This window comes from Eubalaena glacialis, chromosome 10 (genome assembly GCF_028564815.1).
Source record: "Eubalaena glacialis isolate mEubGla1 chromosome 10, mEubGla1.1.hap2.+ XY, whole genome shotgun sequence".
Lineage (NCBI taxonomy): Eukaryota > Metazoa > Chordata > Mammalia > Artiodactyla > Balaenidae > Eubalaena > Eubalaena glacialis.
In genome coordinates, this window is record NC_083725.1 from 24,625,290 (window position 1) to 24,642,928 (window position 17,639).

Consider the following 17,639-nt stretch of genomic DNA (forward strand, 5'->3'; position numbering starts at 1 on the left):
TATTTATTTATTTTTAGTTTCATTGGGTCTTCATTGCTGCGCGCGGGCTTTCTCTAGTTGCGGCAAACGGGGGCTACTCTTTGTTGTGGTGTGCGGGTTTCTCATTGCGGTGGCTTCTCTTGTTGAAGAGCATGGGCTCTACGCGCGCGGGCTCAGTAATTGTAGCTCACAGGCTCTAGAGCACAGGCTCAGTAGTTGTGGCGCATGGGCTTAGTTGCTCCGCAGGATGTGGGATCTTCCGGGAGCAGGGCTCGAACCCGTGTCCCCTGCATTGGCAGGCAGATTCTTAACCCTGCGCCACCAGGGAAGTCCCTTGCTTTCCTCATTTATAAAAATAAAGCAATAGTCTCAATTTCATAGGATTGTTGTGAATATTAAATAAAATATTGTATGAAAAGCACTCAGTAATGTCTGGCACATAGTAAGCTGTTAATATTATAATAATTACCACTATTATCTCAACCAATGGCACTACCTTTCCCAGAGCTCTTCGATTCAGAAATCTTGAGGTTGTTCTTTTTTTTTTTTTTTAATTTGTTTATTTATTTGTTTATTTTTATTTTTGGCTGTGTTGGGTCTTCATTTCTGTGCAAGGGCTTTCTCTAGTTGTGGTGAGCGGGGCCACTCTTCATCGCGGTGCGCGGGCCTCTCACTGTCGTGGCCTCTCTTGTTGCGGAGCACAGGCTCCAGAGGCGCAGGCTCAGTAGTTGTGGCTCACGGGCCTAGTTGCTCCGTGGCATGTGGGATCCTCCCAGGCCAGGGCTCGAACCCGTATCCCCTGCATTGGCAGGCAGATTCTCAACCACTGCGCCACCAGGGAAACCCTGTTCTTTTTTTTTTTAATTGAAGTATAGTTGATTTACAATATTGTGTTCATTTCAGGTGTACAGCAAAGTGATTCAGTTATACATATATTATTTTTCAGATTCTTTTCCATTATAGGTTATTATAAGATATTGAATATAGTTCCCTGTGCTATAGTAGGACCTTGTTGTTTATCTATTTTATATATAGTAGTTTGTATCTGATAATCCCAAACTTGTAATTTATGCCTCCCTCCCTTTTCCGTTTGGTAACCATAAGTTTGTTTTCTATGACTGTGAGTCTGTTTCTGTTCTGTAAATAAGTTAATTTGTATCATATTTTAGATTCTACATATGAGTGATACCATATGATGTTTGTCTTTCTCTGTCTGATTTACTTCACTTAGTATGATAATTTCTAGGTCCATCCATGTTGCTGCAAAGGGCATTATTTCATTATTTTTTATGGCTGAGTAATATTCCATTGTATAGATGTACCACATCTTTTATATCCGTTCATCTGTTGCTGGGCATTTAGGTAGCTTCCATGTCTTGGCTATTGTAAATAGTGCTGTTATGAACATTGGGGTGCATGTATCTTTTCAAATTAGAGTTTTCATCTTTTCCAGATATATGCCCAGGAATGGAATTGCTGGATGATATGGTAACTATTTTTGGTTTTTTAAGGAACCTCCATAGTGTTTTCCATAGTGGCAGCACCAATTTACATTCCCACCAACAGTGTAGGAGGGTTCCTTTTCTCCACACCCTACCCTCTCCAGTATTTATGATTTGTAGACTTTTTGATGATGACACTCTGACTGGTGTGAGGTGATACCTCATTGTAGTTTTGATTTGCATTTCTCTAATAATTAGTGATGTTGAGCATCTTTCCATGTGCCATTTGACCATCTGTATGTCTGCTTTGGAGAAATGTCTATTTAGGTCTTCTGCCCATTTTTAATTGGGTTGTTTGTTTTTCTGATATTGAGCTATACGATCAAGGTTGCCCTAGTGCTTCTCTCTCCCCTTAAAGCCTCATGACCAAGTCTGGTCAACCTGTCCTCTCCATATCGCTCAGATTCACCCAATGTGCCCCATCCATACTTTTTGCCACCACATGCACTCTCTCCTGGATTGCAGTGACAGCCTCCTCACTGGTCCCTGCACCTCTGGAGTGTCCTCTGATCACCCATTCTTCACATCACAGCCCAAGCCATCTTTCTGAAAAGCAGATCTCATGTCACTTCCCTACCTAAACCTGTTCTGGGACTTCCCATTTTCCTCAGGAGAAAATCCAAGCTCCTGCCTTTGCATGAAGGACCCTGCAAAATCCTACAGACCTGATCCCACTGGTCCCCCAGCCTTGCCCCTCCTTATTCTACCTTGCTCGGTGCATGTAGTCCCGTTACACTGTCTCTAGCTTCCCGCACACACCACGGGGCTTCACATGTTTGTGCCTTTGCTCCTGTTGGTTGTGCTGCCTGAAATACCTTTCCCATCTTTCTTCATCTGGATACTATTTATTTTCTGAACTCACTTCAGATGTCTCCTCTTCCAGGAAGGCTTCCTGGATGCCCAGGCTCTGCCTAGTGGTCCTCGTCTCTTCTGTGGTACTTTGTACACCCCAAAATCACCACGTACCATTCTATAGAAGTATTACCTATTTGTTTTTCCAGTTAAATGGCAAACTCTCTTAAGACAGAATCTGAGTCTAATTCATCTTTTATCTCCAAAATCCCCAGTGCTTGTCACTTAATCTGCATTCTGTATATTTTTGTTGAGGTGAATTGATAGGGAGACAGAAAACCTGGCAGAGAAGGCAGTACACAGACAGGGCTTAAAAAAGGGGCAGCTAAAGTGGGACAGACAAGCCTCCCTGTCCAGTGCAGACAGCTCAAATGCAAGTAACATTCTCTCCTCCAGCGGCCCTACCATCCCTGCCCCCTTAGGGCTCCAATTCGTCTCAAAGCAGTTTCTGGCTCACAGTGTCCTGTTGTTCTCTGTGCTGCAGAGATTATTTACTGTCACCTTGTTTTCGGGCCCAGGACGCTCTGCCTGCTCTTGGAGGTCAGTGACTGCTCAGAGGCCCACAGAGACAAACCGCCATCTGGGGGCTGGGCCTGCATGGAAGGGTTTTTTTTTTTTTTTTTTTTTTTTTGGTCACGCCATGCAGCATGTGGGATCTTAGTTCTCTGACCAGGGATCGAACCCGCACCCCATGCACTGGAAGCGCGGAGTCTTAACTGGACCGCCAGGGAAGTTCCTGCTGGGGAGGGTTTTGATAGAAACAGAAACGCAGATCAGGCTCATGTCCTTGCCTGGGGAGCTCACTGGTTATTGTTCCAGCCTCAGTGTTTGGAAATGTCAGACTCAGGCTGACTCTTCCCTCCTCTGGCTTCACCGCAGGGGTCAGAAAGGCACTGTACCCGCCCAGGAGGTTTTGGAAGGGCCTACGGTCTCTGGTTGTCTCTGCAGTCTGGGGACACCACAAGCCACTTGTGTTTCTGATTTCCGAACATTTCCACGGGGGCCATAGGGGAGGAGTGTGGAGTTCAGCATAGTCTACTTGGTGATATTGCCTGGGCAGAATGAATGTCATGGGCTCCCAGATGCCCTGCAGCATCTGGCCTGGCTGGGCTCTGCCACTAGAGGGAACAGGCTTGCCCTCTATCAGGTGTAGTCGTGGCCTTGATCTTGGTCTTTCCACTGCTAGGTATGGCCTTTACCTGATTTGCGGCTCCAGCTTAGACACTTGAGGTCTGGTATTATGGTTTCTTATTCACTTTTTTCTCAAAAATGTTTATTGGGGGCCCCTACGTGTTAGCTAACTGGGAAGCAAAAGTATGGTCCCTCCCCTAAGGAGTCATGGTTCAGTTGGGAAGAGAGAGAAAAATAACAATGAGACGTCAATGCTAACAGACCTAGGACAAGATTCCTGGAGAGCACAGAGGAGGGAGTGACTGACTCTGCTTGTCAAGAAAGGTGGTGACCTGGACCTGCTCCTCAAGAAGGGGCAGGAATTCACCAGGGGACTCTACCGTCCATGGTGCCGAGCGGCCAGCCCACCACTGACGCTCACTAAGCAGCAGCTCTCCACTCCCACCGTTTCCTAGATTCCAGTGACACTCAGCAGTACTCACGCAGTGGGAAGTGCCCTATTACTTCGTCACCTTCAACTCACAGCATTCACAGCCCACCAAAATCCTTTTCTTTCTTTTAACTACTTCAACCTCAGAGAAGATCCCAGCCTGGATCAAAGTTCAAGTTGGTCCTCAGCTTTAAATACATCAGATCCATCCTTAGTAAAGACTGAGACATTAGCCAGAAGATGCCCTACAGTCTCTGATACCAAAGCTGCATTTGCTCCTCTTGGCTCCCAAAGGTCCAGAACATCAGCAGGGCTGGAGATAAAGGGAGCCCAATGTCTTTAAACCCCTTGCAGCTTGGTGGAGCTGCTCTATAAACAGTGAAATGCACACACTGGAAGAGTCGAGCCTCGGCTTCACGTGGACTGTCAGAAGGAGCTGGAGAAGCCAGCCAGGGCTGTAATTAACAGGACCTGTAATTGTGCCGTAAATAAGAGCCCAGGCACTGACAACTATTGTTATTGAAATGTCATGTTTTGAATGCAAAAATACAGTTGAAATGTAGAGAAGCTGGGTGATATTAATGTATGCAAATATGCTTTAATTAAAGCTCAGCAGCCACTGGCTTAAAGGACTTGATTTAAATACTTAAGCAAATATTATAATGGCTCCTAGGATAGGCGACAAAAATGGTAAATGACACTGCAAACACCACCAGGAACTATCGACTCCCAGACCTCCCTGTGTGTACGATGTTGACGAAGTAAACCCAGTAGTTCCCAGAACAGGGATTCTCCAGATTGATCTCTGGAACATCTGAGGGAACGTGGTCTCTCAGATGGCAGGTCCAACGGGGTATTAATGGAGCAATGATGACATTTGACTGAAATGGTCTGTTGACCAGCTGTCTCCCCCAGCTGACCTTCGGCCATCTGAGGGCAGCAGTCATGTTGACTCATCCTACTGATTCATCCCTCCATTCCTGGCACTTGGCTCCATGCCCTGCACATGGGTAGCCCTCAATATATAGTTGTTGAGATGAACTTTGCATTTTTACATCTGGAACAATCAATATTCACTGAGGAAATCTGACAACCACTTATGGATCTCAAGGTCCATGCCCTCTCTGCCACCTGGGCAACGCTGCCTTCTTAAATGTACAGACAATCTCTACGTCCCTGTGTTTTCTGGCTGGAATCCCAGCTGTCTACCTTCTCAGCAAGGAGAATGGATCACTGCTGTGCCTTCCTATAGAGGCTGTGTGCTCATTAGCAGATGTCTTAATTTTATGAATCAGTAAAGGCAGATCTTGAGGGGCCTGGGTCCTTCCTATGACATTTAATACTATTAAATTCAAATATGCTTATGGGAAGTAAAATCAATTATTATTCTTTAGTAAGCAGGCATTATTTCAATGAGGGTAGAAGGAGTTAGTCCAAAAAATAATGTTTAGATTTGATGGAATATGTATAAATAGGGTCTCAATCTATAAAATTTACCAATCCATAATGCTAAAGACATTATAAATATGTAGTGATGCTATAAGAAAAATTATATAGTAATTTTGTGTCAGACTCAGGGTGGGAGAAGAGAAACCATGCTTTTGGGGATGATACATCCTTAATCTTTTGCAATCACACCATCCTGTTAGTGCTTTCCTCAAAGTCCAAAGAATATAGGGCCAAATGAATAGTGGCCCTGGACCACTGTTAATGAATTTACTAACTGTTAGTGGTCACTGTTAATGGTCATTAGCAGACTGGTGATGTCATATATTGAGTACTTACTATTCACTAGGCATTTAACTAACACCACCTCACTTTATCTGCATGATAGCCATATATTGTAGATATTATAGACATGGTAGATATTGTAACTGATAAAGAAACTATGAATCATTAAGATTAAGTAATTTTCCAACGTCCTTCTTTTTTTTTTGAGAGCCAAACACTATATGCTTCAAGGAGACCAGGTTACTACAGAGCCACGCCTATGCAGTAGGTCCAAAGCCTCATCAAACCATGACGACTCTCCAAAGTCTTACAGTTAGTAAGTAGTAAAAGTAGATTAAAAATAAAATCCAATCTATCTCTATCTTTCAACTTGTGTTTAGATTACTTAATTTAATATTATTATTCATAAGGTTGGATTTACATTTACCATGTCAATATTCTTTTTCTGTTGTCCCTTCTATTTTTGGTTCCCTTATTAACTCTTTAATTACTCCTTTTGGATTATTATTATTATTATTTTAGTATTCCATTTTAATTTATCTATCAGCTTTTCCACTATCCCCTTTGTATTATTTTTTTAGTAGTTACTCTAAGGATTACAAAGTACATACCTAACCATTTACTGTATAGTTAGAGTTAATATTTTACCACTTCAAATAAAATGGAAAAACATTAGAACCATATAGGTCTCTTTGTTTTAATTGTTTTATATATCACCTCTACATGCATTGAAAACCCCACCAAATAACATTATAATTTCCACTTTCAACTTTCTATACTTTAAAGACCTTAAGAGGAGAAAAATATTTTTTATATTTATCCAGATATACTTCCTTTAACAGTTCTTTTATAGCAGGTCTGCTGGTTATGAATTCTCTGAGTTTTCTTTCATCTGAGAATATCTTTGTTTGACCTTCATTTATAAAGAATATTTTTGCTAGCATAGAATTATGAGTTGACAGTTTTATCTTTCAGTACTTTAAAATGTTGTTCCACTGTCTTCTGGCCTCCATGGTTTCTTATGAGAAATCCATCATATTTTAAATAATTGGTTTCCCTATAATAACATTTTTGTATAGCTACTTTCATTATTTTTTCTTTATTTCTGGTCTTCAGTAGTTTGGTTATTATGTGTCTAGGCATGGTTTTCTATGAATTTGTCTTCCTTAGGGCTTGCTGAGCTTCCTGCATCTGTAAATTTATATCTTTCACCAAATTTGGGAAGTTTTCAGTCACTATTTCTTCGAACACTCTTTCTCCTCTCCTCATGGGACACCAACAGATTTTTCATATTGTCTCGCAAGTCTGTGATGCTCTGTTCATTTGTTTGTTTTAATTTCTCTCTGTTTCTCAGATTGGGAAATTTCTGTTGCTCTACCTCCAAGTTCTACTGAGGCCATCCAGTGGGAAAATTTTTTTAAAAGTTTCAGATGTTTTATTTTTCAGTTCTAAAATTTCCATTTGGTTCTTTTTTTATGATCTCTACTTCTCTTCTGAGAACTTGTTTTCCATCCTTTTCAAGTGTGTTTACCTTTACCTCATGCAAGATAATTCTAATAATTGTTTTAAAACCTTTCAAGTCTCTGTCTGATAATGCCAGTATCCAGATCAGCTGTAGGTTAGTGTCTGATGATAGTCTTTTCCCTTGAGATTAGGTCACATTTTTCTGCTTCTTTGTCGAGTAATGTTGGATTGTATCCTGGATGGTATAAATGCTATGTTGTGCATACTCCATAATGATTAAAACCCTCTAGAGAGGGTTGATTTATTTTTATTTGTTCTATTTTAGTTTAGATCAGTTAGGCTCAGATTGTAAGTTTTATCTTACCTTCTGTGGGTGGTGATTCATATTTCAGCTCAGTTCTCAACACCCTTGTTATAAGGTCCCATGCATGTGCAGTTTAGTGGTGTCCTGGGACTTGTGTGTGTTCATACACAGAATTAGAAGATTTTCTTCTCCAGCTCTCTCCTCTCCAATTTTCCCCTCACACTCTCTAGTTCCAGAAAAGTGGTGTTTCAATCAGAGTTTTAGCTGCACATGCCACCAGCAGGGTACAACTCCAGGTGGGGGCCATGCTCAGGGCAATGCTGTGAGAGAAAAGGGAAAGAAATGCCCAGGAACTCATCTTCAGATGGTTTGCATCTCCTAGTGTTAATTTCTCTTTGCAATCTGCTTGTTGTGGTTTACTTTAGGGTCTTCAGAGAGTTGCTTTTTGTACTTGGTTCCTAGTTTTTAGTTGTAATCAGTGGGAGAGAGAGAGAGAGGCTTTCCTAGGCTTGCTCCATCTTGGAATGTCCTTACAGTAAAGGTAGGGTTTGAAGCCAAGATTGTTTGACCATTAAGCTTCCATTTTTCCACATATCACACAGCCTCCTATTCCTATGCTTTTAAAATTCATGACTACCAAATTGGCCAGAAAATTATCCACGTAGCTTCAGCCGCTTTCTCTACCTTTGTACACAGTGTTTCTGATTCAGTTATGGAGGCAGAACCAGCAGAGGCCAGCAGTTAGTTTATCATTACCAGAGAAACTAATTACATGATGATTGGCTTTTCTTATGGATGACAACACCACTCTCCCACCCCTAACCCAAACAGCACACAATTGTCCTGAGAACCCTTGATTTGTTTGTGTTTTATGGCTATGGCCAGAGGCAGGAAGAACCTGAGGAAAAAAAGAAAGTAAAAGAGGGAGTGGAGTAATTGCAGAACCATGTACGAACAAAACCTTCTTTTCGTATTTCATTCCGTAAAAGAAGCACAAGAAATGCAAACAAGTGAAGTAAAATCCCCCAAGGGAAATGGATTTAATTATCAAACAATTCTGCCAAAAGAATCTGAAAAATAACTAATACCAGTACACTGAGCTTCAAACACACACGCACACACACACACACACACACACACACTCACACACACACGGCTGTGGAAGACAGATGAGCAAGGAAGAAAGAGGGGAGAGAGTCCTGTATATTTAATTCATAGTTTCAGGGGCAATGCTCCATTTTGAGTGTGGGTGTGTACTTTTGTGTATGTGGGTTTGTAGGTTTTTTTCCTCTTAAAATTTTATACAGAATAGTTAACTGCACATATTTTACTGTTTCAATTAGCAAAGATTACTATTTGTTTCTCTTTCTTTTTAAGCACCGAGGCAGTAATTACACTCATGATGAAAGAGTTTTGCAGGCCACTTTCTTATTTTGCAGGCACTCCCTGAACAAAATACAATAATAAACCATTACGAAATAAAGTTGGCCCATTGGAGAGCACTGGCCTCTCCTAACACACAGGCCATTAAAGGTGGATTGTGGAAGAGGACCAGCAAGCAACCATCATAAATGTATCATCAGGCAAATTAGCAAAACATTTACTACTCAATGGTGGGAGAAAGTCCTTTCCAATAACTTTCCCTAATGCCACCATAATTGGGGAAGTATCAGCTGCTGCACAGCTGCGCAGCTTGATATCTAAACAGGCACTCAGCGCTGCTGTCTGGGACCAGGTGTGTTCCTAAAGAGGATTTCCATGAGGTATAGAGGCCCTGATGGGGTGTGAGCATCTGAGGTAGCTGTGTAGTCCTTAGTTCCCGTGGCTCTCTGGGAACTACTGAAGTTTGTGATAGAAACTTGGAAGAGGGTGTGGTGTTTCCTCCAGGGCTATGTTTACAGAACTCTCAGAAGCCAGCTTCTTTGGTTTTGAGATCTGGATAAGATGGGGAACGTTTTCACCACTAGGGCTTATCTTTCAGGAGTGAGGTTTGGGGGCACACATTTTTTTTTAACTTGCAGATAAATAATAACCTTCATCTTTCTTCACAGTTTATAAAACACTTCCACAGGCATCATTTCATCTGATCTTCACCACAACTTTGGGGGTGGATCATTATTATTCTCATTTTACAGCCTGATGAACTGAAGCTCTCCGAGGAATAAGAAACTCATCCAAGATCAAACATGAGTTAAATGGAACAGTCAGGGATTTTGATTCTGCTCTTGTCATAATTGAAAACACACCTCTTAGCAGTGTCCCATCCACTGCTCATCTTGTCTTGCAGAATGAAGACCTTTCCACAGATTGAAAGCTCCAGCCAGTCAGGGATTGAATTGATCATTCTTCCCCTCCTGCATCGCATCTGGGACCTACTCTGGTCTTGTGTTCACATGTAGCGAATCCTTCGTGAATCTGGGTTGACTGAGGACTGGTCTGGAGGATGGAAATCAGGGGCTGCCAACCTCTGGTGCAGTGCCTGATACTTGGTAGGTGCTCTACGTTTGAGGAATGAATGAATAAGCATATTAAAAAGCAGTCACGTGGGGCAAGTACGAAGTGTGGGGTGCGGTAGGGAGGGAAAGAATAAAGGTCGGCACTAGCAAGGGGTCATGCAACATGGACAGAATGAAGTCTTGGGAGGCAGGTGCAGAGCCATGGGAGGAGGTCAAGCTTCAGGCTCTCCACTTGGCCACACAGGGAAAACTGAGCAATGACTGATTCTTCTGGTTAAAAGAAGGATGTTCGGGGACAGCCTCTCCATGCCCTGGTATGACCACCTGGAGCTCCTTGATTTTCAAGCCTAGAAGTCTTAGAAGTGATCTCAGATCAACTACCTCTTATGCCCACTTCTTCTGTCTCCTGTATCTTGATATCTTGAGTGCTCATCTTGTCTGTTGGCATAGTGACAGATTAAAAAACAAAGACCCCCCCCCCAAATATGGGCCACATGGACTCCATGTGGAGGTACCAGGGATTCAGCTCATCCTTTCCTGTTTCTGTGGGGAGAAGTCAGCCTTCTCCATGTACACAACTGAAGCCTTAAATCCCTGAGCCATCCTGAGCTTTGGTAATTCTACTGACAGTAAGACATTCAGAGGCTAAGAAATCCTTTCTATAGCTGCCTGTGCAGAATTCTCATAATAAAAAGAAATCATGAACTTCTTAGCTACATATTATCAAACCAATGAGCATTGATTACAAACTGCTAATTTAATCAGGCTTTTTGAACTACTTGGGACTTTAGCCTCTGTGGGTCCATGACCCAGGGTGGTCAGTCCAGCCATGACCCTTTGTTCCTCCGTCTCTACAACCCTCTTGCCTACTGTCTTCTGCCTTCTCTTCAGCCTCTGTGTTCTGTCTTCCACTCCTGATCTCTTTCGCACTATTGCCATGGTTCTCTCCAGAGCTGTCACTCAGTCCTAACTCCCTACATTTTTGGACTCCTTCCTCTGTCTTTAGGCCTTAACCAAAACTTGGTTCTTCCCAAAGGATGCTGCTTCCTTTCTGCTGCATGGACCCCAGAGTAGGTGTTGGCATTCTCCGAGTATCATCATTGTCATTTGTAGACTCAACTCAGGGGAAAGTTTGTCTTTTGTGGCTTCAGCTGTGGAACTAAATTACCTTTTATTTCTTCCAGTTGTTTTCATCTACAGAGTTCCCTGCACTGTATTGTCTATATTTTCTCATTTTCTGTATTCTTGAGGCTCTGGCATTTAGGAGGGCCTGGCTAGCTAATTCCCAGAGAGAGCCAACAGCTCCCCTAAGACTGTACCTCTGATATTACAAGCCAAGCAATCCAGAGCCCACACCCCCAACCATCTATTTTCTCAAACTCTCACGCAATAAGTCCATATTCTTCCTGCCCAAACTCACCCCAGGGCCAGATGCTGGACAGCTAGGACCACTCTAGCTCAGAGCCACCTGAAATTATTCAAACTATCCAATTCTAAGCTTACTCAGTGTACCTAACCTGCCTTGCCTGTTCCTTCCTGTTAGAACCCCAATAAAGGCTCTGGGCCATGCTCTTCCTTCTCCTTCTTTTGCTTCCTGACTGACCCTAGTCCATCCCCATGTGGCCCTGGGTGGCATGCTGTGCCTCCCATTTTTAGGGTTCTGTGAGTATAAACTTCTTCCTTCATGACAATCATTTTCACGTCTGCTGTCTTACCATGCCTGAATAAAACAAATCCCGGGTACAATTTTAATACATACACCCTCTCTTGAGCTTCAGATCTCTCATATTCCTCGTTTTGACCTCAATTCCTGCCATCATCATGAGGAACTCTAAATCCTGTAAGTGGGTGAATAAGTGAATGAATAAATGTCGGACTTGATTCCAATTCTGACTCTCACCCTCACCAGGCAAGTCACTTCACTTTTCTGAGACTCTTTCCTCATCTGGGAAACTGGGACAATACTTATCCACAAGTTGTGACAAGGAGTTGATGAAAAACTAGGTAAAGCACCTAGAACCTGGAGCTGGGACACAGGGGGTGGCAAGTGTTAGTTCCTTTTTTCCTTTTCCCCTCCTTACCTGAGGACATTTGGATGAGGGTGGCAGGAATCATAGGAATTTGAGAATTTTTTCTTGGCTTCAGTTCCCAACCATCAGTCACTATATCTCTGCTCACAGCAGACCACTGGAAAGAGAAGAGGCAGTGATAACAGATACCAACCTGGTGGGCCTCCGAGCCCAGCCTCCTCAGAAATTGTCACAAGTTTCTACCGTCTCTCCTTCTCCCACATGAAAGGCCTCTGGGATGAAGCAGGGGGGACTGGATATACCCACAGGCTGTGATTTCCAGGAGGCAGCCTGCTGGAAGGATGGATCCCAGGTCGCCTTGGCCAAAGTCAGGGGGGCCCATGGCTGCTGGGAAATTTCTCAACAGATCCCGGGGTATCAGGAAGAATAAGAAATAAAATCCGTCCAGCACTCCCTTTCTTTTCAGTAGCATCCTTTGTCAGCCAGAATACACAAGTTAAAATTCAGTTCTCTCCTCCAACTGGGTGAGGTCACCACTCTCAAAAGAACTTGGGGAGACAAGTTTGCCCTCCTGTTCTCCTTTGTGCTGTATGGTCCAGGTCCAGGCTCTCCAACCACTCAGGTATTTAATCTCTCTCTTCTGGAAGGGGAGCCAGCCCTGAGAATGTGACCAGGTTAAAGCTGGTGCCAGTGCCAGTGGCTGTGGCTGTCCCTGGGAAGGACTTTGAATCACAGAGTCATCAATCAATCAGCAAGCGGTGCTGTGGGCACAGCCCTACGCAGGTTCTTTTAGTGGGTAGAGAAGAAGAGGAAGAGTGGGCCATCACCACGTCTTTCAGCAGTTTCTGGTCTCGCTGAGGAGACAGACTTAAAAGGTCGAAGAGCAGTTCGCTGTGTGTTTGAAGGCTGAAAAGCAGTGCACACTCCACGTGCAGTCATATCTGGAGAAGAGAAAGCATCGAGGGAGTTACAGGAAAAAGCTTCAGGGAGGGGTGGGATTGAGAGGAGGAAGAGGGGGATGCAGAGCTGAGAACCGTCGGAGGGAAGGAGCCATCACATTCTTCGAGAATGGACCATGAGCCAGGCGCTGCGGAAGTGCTCTACACGCTATTCCATTAACCTGCACAACAGCCTGCAAGGCAGAGGCTTTATTATTCCCACCCTCATTTTCAAATGAGGAAATGGAGGCACAGAGAAACCTACTTTGAGTCACATGGGCAGGAAGTGGCAGGAGGCAACTGGCTCCAGAATCTATACTCATAACCCATACGGTGTGCTTCTAGATCAGGGTTCTCAATCTTGGCTTCACGTTTAAATCACCAGAGGTGCTTTTTCCAGAAACCAAGGCCAGGCCCCAGTTCTAGAGATTGATTAAATTGGTCTAGGGTGAGGGTGAGTCACGAACAGTTTAACAGAGCACTCTGAGGGTGATGGCAGGTTGAGAACCGCTGTTCCTGATACCATGAGATTCCGCTGTGAAGGAAGGGACTGGGCGAGAAGTCAGGTGAGCCAGCTAGGGCAGGTGCTAGAAACATGCAAATGTCAGCATAAGGAAGAGGAAGAAGAAGGGAACTTATCCATACGAGGCACACTTGTCGAATGGCTGCTACTGGCCAGGCACTACACCTGGGTTATTTCATTTCATCAACCGGAAGTATTATTATTATTCCAATTTAACAAATGAGGAGAATTAGGAGGTTATGTAGCTTGTCTTTAACTAATGGTAAGCAGCAAAACTAGGATTTAGATGCAGGTCTGTTTAATCACAGCCTGTGTACTACCTCACACACAATAATGGGTAATGACAGACATGGTAGGTTCTTGTGTGGGTGGCAAGTATCAGTTAGGAAAGGCTATGTTATGCTGCAGTAAGAAACAATCCTCAATTATCAGGGCCTCAAACAACAGATGTTACTTTTTCTGCCCCATGTCCATCATGGGGTAGTGGGGGGGTCTGCTCATCCTGGTCACTCAGGGACCCAGGCTAATCTCAAATGTTGATGGTCAGTGTGCCACAGAGAAAGAGCTCTGGAGGGTCTCGCATTAGCAGTGAAATGCTCAAGTCCAGAAGAGGCACCCATCACTTCTGCCCCCAGTTCACTGAGCAGAACTAGTCCCACACTTATCATATGCCTATAGAGGGAGAATCAGGGGGAGTTCCCTGGTGGCCTAGTGGTTAGGATTCCGGGCTTTCACTGCCATGACCTGGGTTCAATCCCTGGTCAGGGAACTGAGATCTCGCAAGCTGCAGGGGACGGCCAGAAAAAAGTGGGGGTTGGGGAGAATCAGAAATATTGATAAGCAGTCCAAATGTCTACTACAGGGCAGCAAGGTGGAAGTGGTATTCTATCAAGCTGTCCTGGAAGTGGTATGCATGGCTCATAGGGGAGACTGGAGGCAGCGGACTGGCCATTGACATCAGGGGACAGGCGATGAGGTCTTGCTCTCTGGGGTCAATAGTGAGAATGGAGAGGAGAGGAAAAGAGTCATTGCACCAGAGTTGACTTACATGTGGTGGGAGCTAATGCTGGATTGGGAGAGGCTAGAGAGTCAAACATTCAAACATGACTCCTAGGCAGGACCAATAGGCAAAATCATCAAGAGGCCACATTTCAGGCTTCACCTACTGTCTCCTCCCTGTTTCTCCCCCTCCTGTTTCAGGTCCTCCTGACCTGTATGCTTTCCTCTTGAGCATAATTCTAGAAAGTATCTATGCTCCATAATGTCATGGAAGAGTCTCCTGCTCTCAAAATTTATTAGCTGAGAACTATTATTAAGACTTAAAGTGCTATTCTAGGGATGTTTGCATTTTAATAACTTTGAAGCCTTTGAAAACTAAGTTAATAAATCTCCAACAGTACTAGGACTTCAGGCCACAAGAGAAAAAACAGCTATTTAATGAGAACTACCTACGTTCCTGTCACTGTTTTATGGACGGGCTGTGGCAATGAGCAACAAAGTCCTGGCTTCATGGAGGCCAGTTCTCTAGTGGGGAAGACAGACAATATACAAGCACATGACTCTGCAAATGTTAAGTGCTATGGAAAAAAATAAAGCAGGAGAAGGGGCTTGGGAAGTGCACTTAAATGTGGGTGTGTGACGGGGTGTTGGGAGGGGGCGTGGATGTGGGTGTGTGTAGGGGTGGATCATCTTCCAATGATACTGTCATTGCCAAACATATGAAATTCCTTTTAGGGATTCCTTCAAAGCCTGATCTTTCATGGATGAAAGCCTAGAGGTTTTCCTATATTTTCTCTGGAGTTTCTAGAAGCAAATCACATAAATCACCTGATGGGTCAAGTCAGAGAATTCCAAACCAGCCTGGGGAATGGCTCCGCGGTGCCTCCAGGGCCCCTGGCCATGCAACGCACTCAGGCTACGGTGCAGCTCTCTGCTCAGGCACCCACATCCTTCCTCAGTCTTCTCGCTGTCCACGAAGACACAGCATGCTACTCAGTCTGATGGGACAACTGTCAGGGGCCTCACGCTGTCTCTCAGCAGCCTTGTTAGGCTGTCAGAGTGATTCACTCCGAGGAATAAAAAATGACAACGGAACTGCCAGCATCCCAAATGGCCCAACATTTGCAGAAGTCTTGGCCTCAGGACCTGGCCACTGGTTGCTGCTTCAACCTCCAATGAAAGCCAAATAAATAAGCCAAAGCAGACATTTATTGGTCTCTCGGAGAAGGTTGTTTCCCCATAGAGCTCACGCTCTCAGCACAGGCCGAATCCCTATATTTTATTTTTAAAAAACAGCATCACCAACCCGAACTAGGTCATGCATCTTCCCTTAGAGCTGAACAAAGGCAGTGCGGTGCCTTCCTTCCCTGCTTGTGCTTATCATTCTCCTGGGCTGGTGGCGAGGTCCACCGCTTAAACAGTTAATATTCTTCTGGCAAGGCAGTGACTGTGTCTGGAATTCCAAATGGAAAGGATGTCGGGGTCTATATTTCAGAGGAGAACTTGGGAGATCAGCCAGGTCATTCATCTGCCAGATTCTGTGCTTGCAGTAGCAGAGTAGGGAGGAGGGGAGAAGGCAGAGGAAGAGAAACTTTCCAGGATAAAAGCCACCAAAGGAGAACCCTAAATGCATTATGGTCCATTGGCAAGAGCAGTAAACGAGCCTTAGGAAAGCTGAGTTCTACCCAGCCCTGCTGTGAACGACTTGGATAACTTCAGGCGAGTCTCAGATATTGTTGCTGTTGTTCTATTTCCTTATCTATTTAGACATGATCTTATGTATAGGTTAGATGTGAGGTTCGGATGTTATAATAGGTGGAAAAGTTCTTCCAGCAGATTAGTGGGGGAAGTGTGTTATTGGTATCAGGAATCATTTTTATTGTTTTTGTGAAGTATTACCATTCGAGCACTGGGGGCCTGGGTCTCCAGGCCCAGGTTTAATTTCGAGGAAGGTCTGTGGATTAGATGAGTAAGTGCTTTGCAGACAGAGATTATGACTTACATAGAATCACAGAATAATTGGAGCCAAGAGACCGTAGGGGTCACCCCATTCCACCTCACACCCAGATGCAAAATCCCTCCTACAAAATCCTCTGCATTCCCACAGCAGCTTAGAGCATCATTAACGTAGTCGCTTGCTTTTTGTGAGCGCCTTAGATCCAGGGGCAAGATTTTTCCTTTTTAATCCAAAATTCCCTAGACTAACATGAGAACACACAGTAGGCACTCTAATGAATAAATAAGTGACGGTATGAACACCCCTGGCAGATGTCCCTCCAGACTCGGCTTTAGACGTCCCAGGGATGGGGGCGCCTCGCTTGAGGAGGTCACTCACTGTATTCTGGGCAGCTGTCATTGTCGAATGTTCTTCCTTACCTGAGCTGGAATCGAACTCCTCCAATTCCTCCCCCTTTTGGTGCTGACTTCTGGGGCTCTTTCCTTCACCAAGGAAGGCCCTTAAATTTTCTTCACCTCCTTTGCCCCTTGATCTTTCCTGCTACCTAGACTTCCCTTCATTTTGGTCTCTTCTCTGAACAGACTATAGTTTGTAAATGCCCTTCTTAAAATGTGATGCCCAGAGTAATGATCTTGCTGGCCGAAGAGTCACAGGGACAATTAATACTAAAGTTTATTCTTATAAGGGCCCAAGTATCTTCCAGCATTATGGGTTCTTTACATCTGTTAGCCTGTTCCATTCCATTAAATCTGCAAAACAACCCTGGGAGATAAAGATTGTCATTCCTATTTTACTTAGGAGGAAACTAAGGTTCAGTGAGTTGCTTCAGCCTGCCCACCTTCTCACTGCTGGGAGGTGGCGGGGTTGGGACTTGCTCTCAGATCTGCCAGGAAGTCTTCCTTCCCAGGCCTCCATTCATCAGTTACTTAGGAAATATCTACTCTGTGTCAGACTCTGTGCTTGGCCCTGGAAATGAAATGACTCAAACTCTGATTCTCTCTAAAACAACAAGACTCCTCCTGTGGCCCGAGAATATACTTCTTGTCTAGGGGAAATCAGTGTTGACACAGCACTTTGCAAACACCAACATTTTAGCATTTTTCACATTGTAATGTGTGTGTTTGTGCATTTCCCCCCATTACTGTGGACTCCTGGTGTTTACCTTGGTTCTCACCCCACCCCCAGCATTGGAAGAGGTGTTCAGTATAGTGCTTACATATGACAGGCGCTAAATAAATATTTGTTGAATGCATGAAATGCTTATTTGCTAAATCAAATGTTATGCCCTCTATGCCTAAAGATAGAGCTCCAGGAAGGGAAATCAGACAAAAATGAGAGAAGAG